The sequence below is a fragment of the Carcharodon carcharias genome, chromosome 13, assembly GCF_017639515.1.
Source record: "Carcharodon carcharias isolate sCarCar2 chromosome 13, sCarCar2.pri, whole genome shotgun sequence".
In the NCBI taxonomy this organism is placed as follows: Eukaryota; Metazoa; Chordata; class Chondrichthyes; order Lamniformes; family Lamnidae; genus Carcharodon; species Carcharodon carcharias.
Genome location: NC_054479.1, coordinates 24,267,814 through 24,280,784, shown reverse-complemented (window position 1 = coordinate 24,280,784; position 12,971 = coordinate 24,267,814). Strand labels below are relative to the sequence as shown.

The following is a 12,971-nucleotide window of genomic DNA, read 5'->3' as shown; positions in this document are numbered from 1 at the left end:
TTGAGCAACAGGTGAAGCTGGCCGTTTCACGCTGCTACTATGCAGCAGCAACACAAGTGGTTTCGCCACTAACAGGATGCTGCCGTCAAACCAAAAAGACGTTCACCCTATCACACAAATGAGTAATGTGGTATTTGCATTTCGGTGCCTGTGTAATGCTAGGTGTGTATGTCGTACATCCCAAAGACTGGCGGATTGTATCAAACAGCATGTCCCTTCTGTTGTTCACAATGGGCAAGGTACAGACCATACCCAAACAGCCTGTGCTTGTAAGACTCAAAACACAGGGCAGCATAGTCCCAGATTTGCACTATGTGTGGTAGCGAGCAGATAAAACAACGTTTTACCCGCCGGCTGCAATGGCAAGTTTTCACACCATATTGTCCCAACCCACCACATTAGTTATGTGTTCCCGGGAAACATGCCGTTTCGATGGCAGGCCGGCTCTCGTTCGCCCGCCACACCATCACCTCACCGCTCCATCAAGCTGGGCGCCATATTTAAAGTCCAGCCACGCAAACACATCTGAGTGCTTCCTGTCCATGACTACAACAGGGAAGATGCCCATGAAAGGCCCCAGGTTTACTGACGTGTCCCTGGAACACCTTTTGGACACTGTGGAGGCCCGCCGTGATGTCCTCTAACCCCCGCTCTGGCCGCAGGATGGGTAGCGGCGTGACCAACCAGGCTGGGGGAACAGTGGTAGTGGTGATCAGTGTCAATGCTGCACGTAAGAAGTTGGCCATCCAGTGCAGAAAGAGGATGAATGATCGCATCCATGCAATCAGAGTATGGCAACCATCTCATCACTCTAAACTCACACGCTCAAGTCCATCAGGCATTCAGTGGCATCTCACTCACTGCCAGCTCAAGGCACATCACCACCCATTCTCAAGACATACCCTCACATGTCCACCTGGCCTCATCTCCTCTGGAGACTGCCTCCTCAGCCCTCACCATCTTGAGACCACTTGTACAGATCAACATGTGCCCTCACACGCACCCTGGGATACCCTCCTTCCCCACTATAGCCCTTGTCCTGCAGCCTTTTCCCTTGCCTGAGGCCACTTCTCCTGCTTCCCTAAGCAAGTCCAGCCCTGCAGCCATTGAAAAGCCACCCACATATGGCTAACCTGGTAGGTAGGGACCTGCTGTGAACCCCCCCCCCGCCCTAAAAGTGACATGGTGCTGTCTGTGAAGCCTGGCGCTGAGGACTGTGAATGCTGCCGAAGCAAGGTAGGTTATCAAAGCTTGATGTCCCGAGCGAAGTGCAACTCGCCAGGTGCACATCGCTTAAGTGCTGTTTTGAAGCACATCGGCGGACGATCCAGCAAGGAGGGAGGTGAGGGAACAATTCCGACCGGCAGGCCTAATAATGATATGCTGATGTATTACAATGAGGTTCTGATGCCCGATGGTGGAGAAAGCAGCCTGCCATTGACGGGCTGAGCGGATAATCGCAAACTGGTTTCACGCTGTTGTGAAACCTGTTGTGCCATATTGTCCACTCACGCCACAGAACACACCCAACACCGCGGGCATGAAAAATCCCGCCACAATGTCCAACATTAGATGTGACTTCGCAATTGGACATTTGCTAAATTATCCCCAGCTTGCTAAGGATTATATTGATACCCAAGTTATGATTGTCATTTGGGCTCACAATGTGGTGCATTTACATGTGCTGGAAGCTACATATATTAATACACAGGTCCCTGTTCTTTGCAAACAAAAAGAACATGTACACACATTGCACCTGTTTTAGCTAAACAAAATAAGTGACAGCCATTCACTGGCTCATTCCTCAGGGCAATGCTAATCAGAGTCAAGCTGCTTGGTTTAAATTTCAAACTAAATGTTTGGCAGTTAACTGTGAGTCACCATCAACTGGTGCATTCGCCATGACAATGCCTCTACCAATCAGAGTCCACTTGCCAACCAGTGCACTCTTCTCATACTGTATAAATTTGTTGTTTTCCCTTACTTTATATTCTTGTGAATTGTCCTGATGAGTGCAGGATGAAAAGCTTCGACAAAGTGTCTCCTTTTTCAGCAATATTATAGGTTTTGTAAAAAAAACTAATCTTTCCTTTAAATGGTCACAAGCAGTCTTAAAATGGCTGCCAGTCACCTGACCTTTTACAACTGCAATGTTTGTCAAGCTTCAAGAAGATTCCAAGTGGATTGCAGGTAGATATATCCAGACATGTGAAGACATTTGAAATTCAATGCGTATCTCCACATGGGTAAACTGAAACTCATTGACAACGGGCAGAATTTTGCCCTTGATGGGTGGGCGGGCCCCCACCGGCTCAAAACGCCACTGAAACAGGCCCCGGTGCCATTTTGAGTGAGGGGGCCAATTAAGGCCCACCTAGCAGGCCACCCGATGGTGTGCGCTATGCGCTTCCTGTGATGGGGTGAGGGATTCCCCAACTGTCAAAGTGCACTCTTTCACACACATGCGCGCAAAAGAGCGCACAGCTCCCTGAGACTAAGTGCTGTCTCAGAGAGGGCGCTGAAAGATTTATAAACTTAAAAAATAGAAAAATAAAATAATTAACATGTCGCCCTCATGTGACAATGTCACACGAGATGGGACATGTTAATAAATATCACATAAAGTTTATTAAAGTTTTTTAAAACAGACATGAAACCTCATCCCGCCGGGGATGAGGTTTCATGTTTATTCAGAAGCCCGCTGGGGCTCCTGGCCTGCTTGGCAGCCTTAAGGTTGGACGGGCAGGATTGGCTTAATTATCCTGTCAATGGCCTCAGTTGGCCACTGACAGGTCGGTGGATGCGCAGCTGATTTGTCTGTGCCCCCGCCTTCCTGAATATTTAAATGGGGCGGGATGACGTTGGGGGTTCCCCCTGACATCATCCCGCGTCATTTTCACGTCGGCGAGCGGGCCCCGCCCCCAAATCACCGGTGGAAAAATTCTGGACCACTGTCTTCCCTGAAAGTGTAAATAGCTCTTCCCTATCTCATTAAACCTGGAGGAATGGGAGCCATTCAAGATAACGGCTAAGGCATTTAAAAGATTAATTACGTTGGCTAAAAAGACAATGGATGGCATTGTACCTCACACCTGCTCTAATCCAATATTTAACGTGGAAGCAAGAGTCAACACTTTGGGATAGCAGCCATTTTGAGTTTTGAACTGTATAAAGTCTAGCTGAGGACAGCCATTTTGTGCAGAACTCCAAGAAGAACTCAGAGAGACATCATCCAAGAGGTTTCCCAGCCAAGGGAAGGCAAGGAGAAAGGTATTCAGAAATCATTTGATGTTCTGTCGAAAAAGTCCAAGCAATCTGTAGTATCGTAACCACTGAACTAGTGAGGATCAAGAAACCTTCTCTCTCTCCAAAAAACCTGCTGACCTGCTGAGTTCATTTTCAAAGGCAACCTCTAAATATTCAACCATAGATGCCAACACAGCTGCTGGACACAACTCTACAACTTCAAATTTTCACTCCAGACAACCAACACTTCAATTGCAAGCTACAGGCCCAGAACAATACCTTAAAAGGACTGAACTGAATTTCATCTTTATAAGCATCTTTTATCCTTATCTGCATTTAATCTTTGTATGTATTTAGTTAGTAACTTTATTACTTTTACTTACAGCAATGTTTTGTAATAAACTAACCTGTATTCTGTTTAAGACTAAAGCTTTGCTGCTGGTTATTTTTAAATTCAATTGCTCGCAAGTTAAAGGGGGGACTACATATAAACATACACAAATTCTTAGTCACAGGTCACTTTGAGGGAACACCTTTTACGCGGTCACAAAAACACCTGGGTTGAATTAGCCACCAGAGCTGAGGCAGCATGAGGGAAATTAAAATTAGATATTGATATTCCTGGGCAAGGATAGGATTGGGGTAAAATCAACCAGACTTTCCTCTACTGATCACTATCCTCTCACTCCAAACTGAAAGTGTGACATCAGGACTTGGGTATGATGCTTCCACAGCCAAATAGTCTTCAAAAACTACTGAGAGAGGCCTTCTGCTTGGGGGAAACAGGACAGCAGAGCAGTAAAACCAATAGGTAATGATTTAGTACACCGGTCTCACTCACAATGTGCCTCTCCACATCTTCCCCAAGGCTGACTGCTGCTGTGGCAGCCAAGCTCCCATGGTGGGGAAAGAAGACAACTTTTAGGAGGTAGAGGAGGCAGGGTTACACCTTGGGGGGCCCTCCAATGGGCAAAGGGGGGCCCGGGGGGGGGGGGGGGGGGGGGGGGGGGGGGGGGGGGGGCAGATAAGGAGGGATTCTTTCCACCCCCCCCCATACCAGCCCTCAAAGGGAAATCTGACTGGCAGCTTGGCATGGACCTCCCCCACCATCACTGGCAGAGTGAGGGTGAGGCCCTTAAGAGAGCATTAATTTCCCACTTAAGGACCTCAATTGGGCCACTGGTAGGCAGGCTGTCCAAAGACACCCCCACCTCTGGTGTAGGCAGAAGCAGGCAGGTAGACAGCAGGCAAAGTGCCCTCTGGATTTAATGTGCCCCCCCCCCACCCCCCCACCCACACCACCTTCAAACCCATTGGCAGGGGAGTGTTAAATCCTGCCCTAGACTTCAAAAGAACTTAATTGACTAAAACATACTTCATTGGCTGTAAAACGCTTTGTAATATCTTGCAGTCACGAAAGACGCCATATAAATGCAAGTCTTTCTAGTTTTAAAAATCAACTTGATTGGCTACGTTTCATGATCTACTATCCCATTTAGTTTCTGACTTTTCTGGCTTCTTTATTCCTCCTACCAAAATGAACCACCTCACATGTCACGATACTGAAATTCATATGCCATCTGCTTGCCTTATCTGCAAGCCTGTTTATCTCATAGAGTCATAGAGGTCGACAGCACAGAAAAAGGCCCTTCTGCACAACGAGTCTGCGCTTGTCAAACAAGTACCCAACTAGTCTAATCCCATTTTCCAGCACTAGGCCTATAGCCTTGTATGCCATGGCATCGCAAGTACACATCCAAGTATTTCTTAAATGTTATGAGGGTATCTGCCTCTACCACCCTTTCAGGCAGTGAGTTCCAGATTCCCATCACCCTCTGGGTGAAAAAATTCTTCCTCACATCCCCTCTAAACATCCTGCCCCTTACCTTAAATCTATGGCCCCTGGTTATTGATCCCTCCACCAAGGGGAAAAGTTCCTTCCTGCTTATCCTATCTATGCCCCTCATAATTTTATACACCTCAATCACGTCCCCCTTCAATCTCCTCCACTCCAGGGAAAATAACCCCAGTCCATCCAATCTTTCCTCATAACTAAAACTCTCCAGCCCAGGCAACATCCTGGTAAAATTCCTCTGCACTCTCTCTAGTGCAATCACATCCTTCCTATAATGTGGATTCCAGAACCGCACGCAATACTCTAGCTGTGGCCTAACCAGCGTTTTATACAGTTCCAGCATAACCTCCCTGCTCTCATATTCTATGCATCGGCTAATAAAGGCAAGTATCCTACATGCTTTTTTAACCATCTTATCTACCTGTCCCACTGCCTTAAGGGATTGGTGGACATGCACACCAAGGTCCCTCTGATCCTTGGTACATCCCAGGGTCTGACATTCATCGTGATTTCCTGTGCCTTGTTTGTCCTGCCCAAGTGCATCACCTCACACTTATCCGGATTAAATTCCATTTGCCACTGATCAGCCCATCTGACCAACCCGTCTGTATCCTCCTGTAATCTAAGGTTATCCTCCTCACTATTTACTACCCCACCAATTTTCGTGTCAGCCGCGAACTTACTGATCAACCCTCCTACATTCAAGTCTAAATCGTTTATATATACTACAAACAGCAAGGGACCCAACACCAATCCCTGTGGCACCCCACTGGACACAGGCATCTGGTCACAAAAACACCCCTCGACCATCACCCTCTGCTTCCTGCCATTCACTCAATTCTGGATCCAATTTGCCAAATTGCCTTGGATCCCATGGGCTCTTATCTTCGTTATCAGTCTCCCATGCAGGACCTTATCAAAACCCTTGTTGAAGTCCAAGTAGACTATGTCAAATGCATTGCCCTCATCTGCACACCTGGTCACCTCTTCAAAAAATTCAATCAAATTGGTCCGACATGACTTCCCCTTAACAAAACCATGCTGAGTGTCCTTGATTAATCCCTGCCTCTCCAAGTATAGATTAATTCTGTCCATCAGAATTGCTTCCAATAGTTTCCCCACCACTGAGGTTAGACTGACTGGCCTGTAGTTCCCTGGTTTATCCCTTCCTCCCTTCTTGAATAATGGTACCACATTGGCTGTCCTCCAGTCTTCTGGCACCTCTCCTGTAGTCAGAGAGGTATTGAAAATTATTGCCAGCACCCCTGCTATCTCCTCCCTTGCCTCACTCAAGAGCCTGGGATACATTTCATCCGGGCCTGGAGATTTACCTACTTTTAAGCCTGCCAGAACACTTAGAACCACCTCCCTTTCTATGCTAATTTCTTTAATTATATCACAGTCCTTCTGCCTGATTTCCATACCCACATCGTCCCTCTCACTTGTGAACATCGACACAAAATATTATTTAAAACCCTACCTACGTCTTCCAGCTCCACACACAAATTACCACTATGGTCCTTAATGGGCCCTACTCTTTCCCTAGTTATCCTCTTACTCTTAATGTACTTGTAAAATAACTTTGGATTTTCCTTTATTTTACCTGCCAATGTTTTTCATGCCCCCTTTTTGCTCTCCTAATTTCCTTTTTAAGTTCCCCCTACACATTCTATACTCCTCTAGGGCTTCCGCTGTTTTGAGCCCTCGCTATCTGCCTCTCTCTTTCCCTTTATCCAATGCTGTATATCCCTCAACATCTAAGATTCCCTGGATTTGTTGGTCACACCCTTTGACTTTACTGGAATATTTTGGCCCTGTACTCTCCCTATTTCCTTCTTGAATGAGTCCCACTGCTCTGACGCAGATTTACCTAAGAGTAGCTGCTCCCAGGCACTCTGGTCAAATCATTATTAAAATCGGCCTTCCCCCAATTTACAACTCTTATTTCTGGCCAATTCTTGTCCTTTTCCATAACAATCTTGAATCTAACAGAGTTATGATCACTATCTGCAAAATGCTCCCCCACTGATACTTCTACTACTTGCCTGGCTTCATTCCCTAAAATTAAATCCAGGACCGCCCCCTCTCTTGTAGGACCTTCTACATACAGGCTTAAAAAGCTCTCCTGGATGCATTTTAAGAATTCTGCTCCCTCTAAACCTATCACACTTTAACTAACACAGTTAACGTTGGGGGAAGTTGAAATCCTCCACTATTACTACCCTATTATTTTTACACTTTTCTGAAATTTGCCTACATATCTGTTCTTCTATTTCTCTCTGGCTGTTTGGGGGCCGATAGTACACTCCCAGCAATGTGATTGCTCCTTTTTTGTTTTTAAGTTCTACCCATATGGCTTCATTTGAGAAGCCTTCCAAGATGTCATCCCTCCTTACTGCTGTAATTGATTCCTTGATCAATACTGCAATACCCCCTCCTCTTTTACCTCCTTCCCTGTCTCGTCTGAAGACCTTATATCCTGGAATATTGAGCTGCCAATCCCCCCCTTCTCAGCAATGGCATCATTCTTCCATGTGTTAATTTGTGCCCTCAGCTCATCTGCCTTATTCGTCAGATTCCTTGGATTAAAATAAATACCATCCAACCATGCCAAGCTCCCTTGTGCCTTAACTGGCCTATAATTTCTAAGCCTTCCAGACTCACTTGCTCTCTCTTCTAATTTTAACTGTGCATCTACCCCTGCTGAACCTCCACTCAGGATCCCATCCCCCTTGCAAGTTAGGTTAAACCCTTTCCAACAGCACTAGCAAACCTCTCTGAAAGGATGTTAGTCCCATTCTGGTTCAGGTGCCACCCGTCCACCTTGTACAGGTCCCACCGCCCCCAGAAATGGTCCTAATGGCCCAGAAATCTAAAGTATCTCCTACTGCATTATTGCAGTCCTCCATATTATTAGCTGTAACCAGCAATTTCATATAATTTAACACCATGCTTCCAAATTGTGTCCAAATCATCTGAGGAACTGGTCAGGTAGTGTTACTGTACCTCAAGGAAAAAATATTTGAATTACTACACATAGTTTTTGTGGCCAAATATACGAATTTTCCTAGATAATAGACTGACATTTCCCAGTTACCAGTTCTACTTTGTTCTACAGGAGAGCAACACTCAATCTTTATTTAGTACCATGATATGCTAGCCAAATAATGGGCTCTCTTTAGAAACAGGAAAGACCTCCACTCAGACAAAGAACTAAATAAATATGATTTGAACCTCAGCAATCATTTCTTAGACACTAATAGATAGTTCAAGATCTTGCCTGATCAATATCCATGGATGTGACTCTTATTAGATTTTGGATTCTTTCAACCACTGCCCCCCCCCACCCCCCTAACCCCCCACCCCCCCAAACCAGCTTATATTTCACCCCTTTTCTAATTTTCCTTGGTTCTGCTGAAGAGTCATGCGGACTCGAAACGTTAACTGTGCTCCTCTCCACAGACGCTGCCAGATTTGCTGAGTTTTTCCAGGTATTTTTGTTTTTGTTTTCGATTTCCAGCATCCATAGTTTTTTTGCTTTTATCTATATAATTCATGAAACTTACTAGGTAAAGGCAGGATGGTTGAGGAAAGTATCAATAATTCATTAGCTTCTCAAGAAGAATACAAAAATAAAGCACAAATAAAGCCTTTTGTCTGAACTCCAAGTTGAGGCATGACGTTATGCTATTCAACAGTGCATTGCACTCATACCATTCCTGACCTATTTTGCATGATCAGTTGCCCCTATACATTTACAGCAACTGTTAAACTCAATAACTGCACCAATGCCCACACCATCAATTCTAATTGTAAGTGTATTTGACACAGACCTTCCTAAAATCTCACATTTCTTGAGTAACCATCACCAGCTATAATATCAGTTCCTGACCTGAAAATCAGCAGCTGTGACTACTGGCACTCCTAATGCTCTGAGATACAACCCAGGCTTCCTAACAATAACATTTCCACTGAGCCTGGTGTCTTAATTAGTTTCAAGTGAATCAAACCAAATACTCCCTTTGTGAGATTTAATGCTCCTCTAAATAAAGAGAATTCTATTCAGAACAACCTTACAAATGTATTACCTCATCATTGGAGAGTATTAGGTTCAACCCAAAATATGAATTTGCATCCTTATGTGTTGTCCAACATAAACCAACTTTGCTAGCAGCTAAGGACAGATTCCAACAATAATAGCTTGGCATTGGTCAGTGTATTTTCAAGGAAGTTTGGTGCACAGATTATGTCACCAGGAAGTCTAAATTCATTTCCTGCAGTTAATCCAATTAACATGGGAGATCAAAATACACCCTCCACCTTAAAACACTAAAGATTTTGGCACAAGAATTAATTGTTTTTCAGTTTTATATTTTCTGAAGTATCAATCCGTATAACTATTTTCTGAAGACATGAAGTCTCTGCATATACTTTGTTCAGTTTCCTCATTGTACCAAGTAAGTCACCATTTCCTGGGTCGGGGCATTTAGACAATTTTGCCCACAGTAACACTGCTTTTTAAGAAAGGCAGAATGGCCATCCGTACCCACCAACACAAGCTGATATAACCAACTACCTGAAGCTTGGCTGTTTAAGAGTCGTACTCAAACATAGGCATCCTGGGTGTGAATTATACTTGCAATAAGAATGCTAATGTCATATGAATTCCCTATGTAAATCCTTCCAAGTGGTGTGCAGCGTCGTGGCACAGTGTGTTAATATTTCATTGTGTTATACTACTGAATGATAGCACAGCAATTTATAAGCATGACAATACACATCCAAAGGAGTCTAACTTGCTGAACTCCAACCTGAAGACAAGGTAGTTGTCAAAGGCGAGGGAGGGAGGAATGAGAAAATTATTGGCCATTGGTCACTCCCACCCAGGTTCCTTAGGTTAGTGAATTTAGCAGTGAAAGAAATCTGGGAGCAGGCTATCAGCTTTCTGGAATCAATGAAATATAATGACAGCCTGAAAATAAAGTGTGAAGAAAATCCTGTGAAACAATTATAAATGTAACAGAATATAATGTATTACAACCTTATACATCACCAGAGGGTGAAATCACTTTCTAATCATGCAAATCGGTTAAAGAAAAAGAACTCTCACACCTCCACATTTGCCTCTGACTGGTCCATTGGTTCCCTGCTGTGTGAGATTGTTACTCCTCTGGTGGCATGCATATTCGCAAATTTCACAGATTTGCATATCTTCTTAAGTAATTGAAAATCTTGAGTTGCTACATCAAAAAATGTGCCCCTGTTACAGCTAATTGTGTTAATTAGGATATTCAGGTGAGATCTGTCTTTTTCCAGGGAAGTCTGATGTTCTCGTTTATTGCTGTGGTATTTTAAAATCCAAAAAAATGTTAACAAGTTGTTACACCAGTTATTTTCATCAGATTCAACACTTCAAATCATCCACGCCCAAATTCATGCTCATTACAACCTGCAATGTTTTATTTATTTAACAATATCTTATGACATTTCAGTTTCTTGCGTATATCACATGCCATCATGTGACTTCATCAATATATGATGGAGGAATAAATACCATCAAGAACGCGCCTTTTGCTACAAATTATTCATTATGTGTTGAACAGCAAACAGGTAAATGAAACATAATAAATGCAATAACAGTAATTACAGAAATGTTTCATTTGTTTCTGAGATGTGAACATCACTGACAAGGCCAGCCTTTGTTTCCCATCCCTAATTGCTCTTGAGAAGGTGGTGATAAGATGACTTTTTGAACCCCTGCAGGTCATTTCATAGTGTGGAATGTGGTTTGACATTCCACACTATAAAATCAGTTTTTTCCGGGCCAGAGAGGTTATTCATGAGTAATCATGACTTAGTATGCCATTAAAAACCCAGTTACATCTCATTCAAGAACTTTTTCAATTGTTTTACAGTGAATATAATGGTGTAACAAATGAAGGTTTGCATCAATTGATTTGAATCTGCAAGGACTTGAACTGCATACCTGGTGGAAGAGTGGGGAAATCACTAGCAGCAACTTTTGGATTTACATATTTAACTCTGGTTGTGCAGATACCAGAAGTTTCTCTCAGTTTCTCAGAGTAATGACAGTGAATGGTGATAGTTTTGTCATCATTACAACCTCAAAATCGGGCAACCAGTTGTTTCTCCTGTCAGAGGAATCTTTAATACTCTCTAGAACAGCTGGCTTTAATCCAATTAAGACACACACACATAGACACAGACACCACTAGAACTCTATTTTAAAATAATTTCCAATAACATTACAAACATTATATCTTCTTGACGCTGAGGACATAAAGGGTGGTACATAATTATATGATCTATCTTCTTCTTTAATCTATATATTGATATATTAAGCCAATTTTGTTCTCTGGGAGAAACCTACGGACACATATTGCTCAAATGTTTTAAACACTGGGTTCCTCCCGAGTGCTCCAGGCAGTGGAAGCATTGCTTCAGCACACTGATGAACACATTTGGTTTGGCAGCATGGCCTTCATTGTATGTGTGATGCCTACGTGTGAGTAGGTTGCGTACTGGAGTCACAGGTCATGCAGTCAGTTTTGTTTGGCTGGCTCAAATGCAATGGCCACAGCGAACTGCCACAGAATGAAAACATCATGACTGCTGCCAGGATGTCAGGCATGATTGTTTGATTTGCTAGCACATCAGTTGGGCATTGAGGGAGTGGAATCCCTTTCAATTCCCTATATAACAAAGTTGACATAGGGTCCCTGCAATGCGATGTGGGTGCAGTCAATGTCACGCTGCAGCATAGAGAAGCCTGCAACCCTAGCAAAACCAAGTGCTCGCTCCACTGCTGCTCCCTGGCAAGAGAGAAAGAAATGTAGTTAGCTCTCTTTGAACAGGGAGCTTCATTGATGTCCTTTAGGGAACTGTTACAATCCCTATATAGACTATTAATGTTTGAAGAGAAATTTCAAATCCCCATTATTTACTGAAAGAATAAAGCGACAAGATGCCATGATTTAAGCAAATTATTTACCATACAAGAGTCAAACAAAGCATACACTACTAACTAAACACTATCGTAGGTTATCAATTATACTTTAGCTGAAAAAAACAATAAACACAATCATTTTAAAACTGAACTCCTCAACTGAACATTTCCCTTTCCACTTTGACTTAAGTCCTTGGCTATTTATCAGGCTCTTGAGGGTTCTTTCAATTCCTGGGACAAAACCAAAAGCTTTCAGGAATTCACTTTTATTCTCCTCAGTGATCCTGTTATCCTCCGAGGTAGGAGCTTTTTAAGAATGCTTTTGCTTTTTAAGAATGCTTTCACTAGCCTCCAGCTCATGTTTGTAGACTCTCCAGCTCAAGCGTGGGCTTCACTACACTCTGGCTTAGTACCTTCATCTCAGAAATACCCTTGATTTCTGGTAGCCCTTTTGCTTCTGGTCTACAGCTGTTATTCAGCTCTCTGCCTGCCAAACTCAGGGCTTACACCTCCAACCTGAGGTCCTCATGAATAATTCATCTCTCTTCAGTTTTCCAGCTAAATGAGCCCACCTGCCATTTGATGACATTCTCTTCTTCTCTGGCCTTACCAAATAAATACAGGTCACCCTTTAAACTGCCACTAATATAAATGTTCTAGCAATTTCTAAAGTCTAGCCTTTTAACTACCTTTGCCATACAACTTTCTTTTTTTTATTCTTCCATGGTATGTGGGTGTCACTGGTAAGGCCTGCATTTGTTGCCCACCCCTAATTGCCCTAGAACTGAAAGACTTGCTAGGCCATTTCAGAGGTCAGTTAAGAGTCAGCCACATTGCTGTGTGTCTTGAATCACGTAGGCCAGACCAGGTAAGGATGGTCGATTTCGTTCCCTAAAGGATATT

General features: G+C 43.5%; 1 protein-coding gene across 2 annotated transcripts in view; it reads right to left on the bottom strand.

The window, feature by feature from the left end:
* Window positions 1–12,971, bottom strand: part of ttc28 (tetratricopeptide repeat domain 28) — a 775,554-nt gene that overhangs the window by 299,467 nt on the left and 463,116 nt on the right. The window lies entirely within an intron of this gene.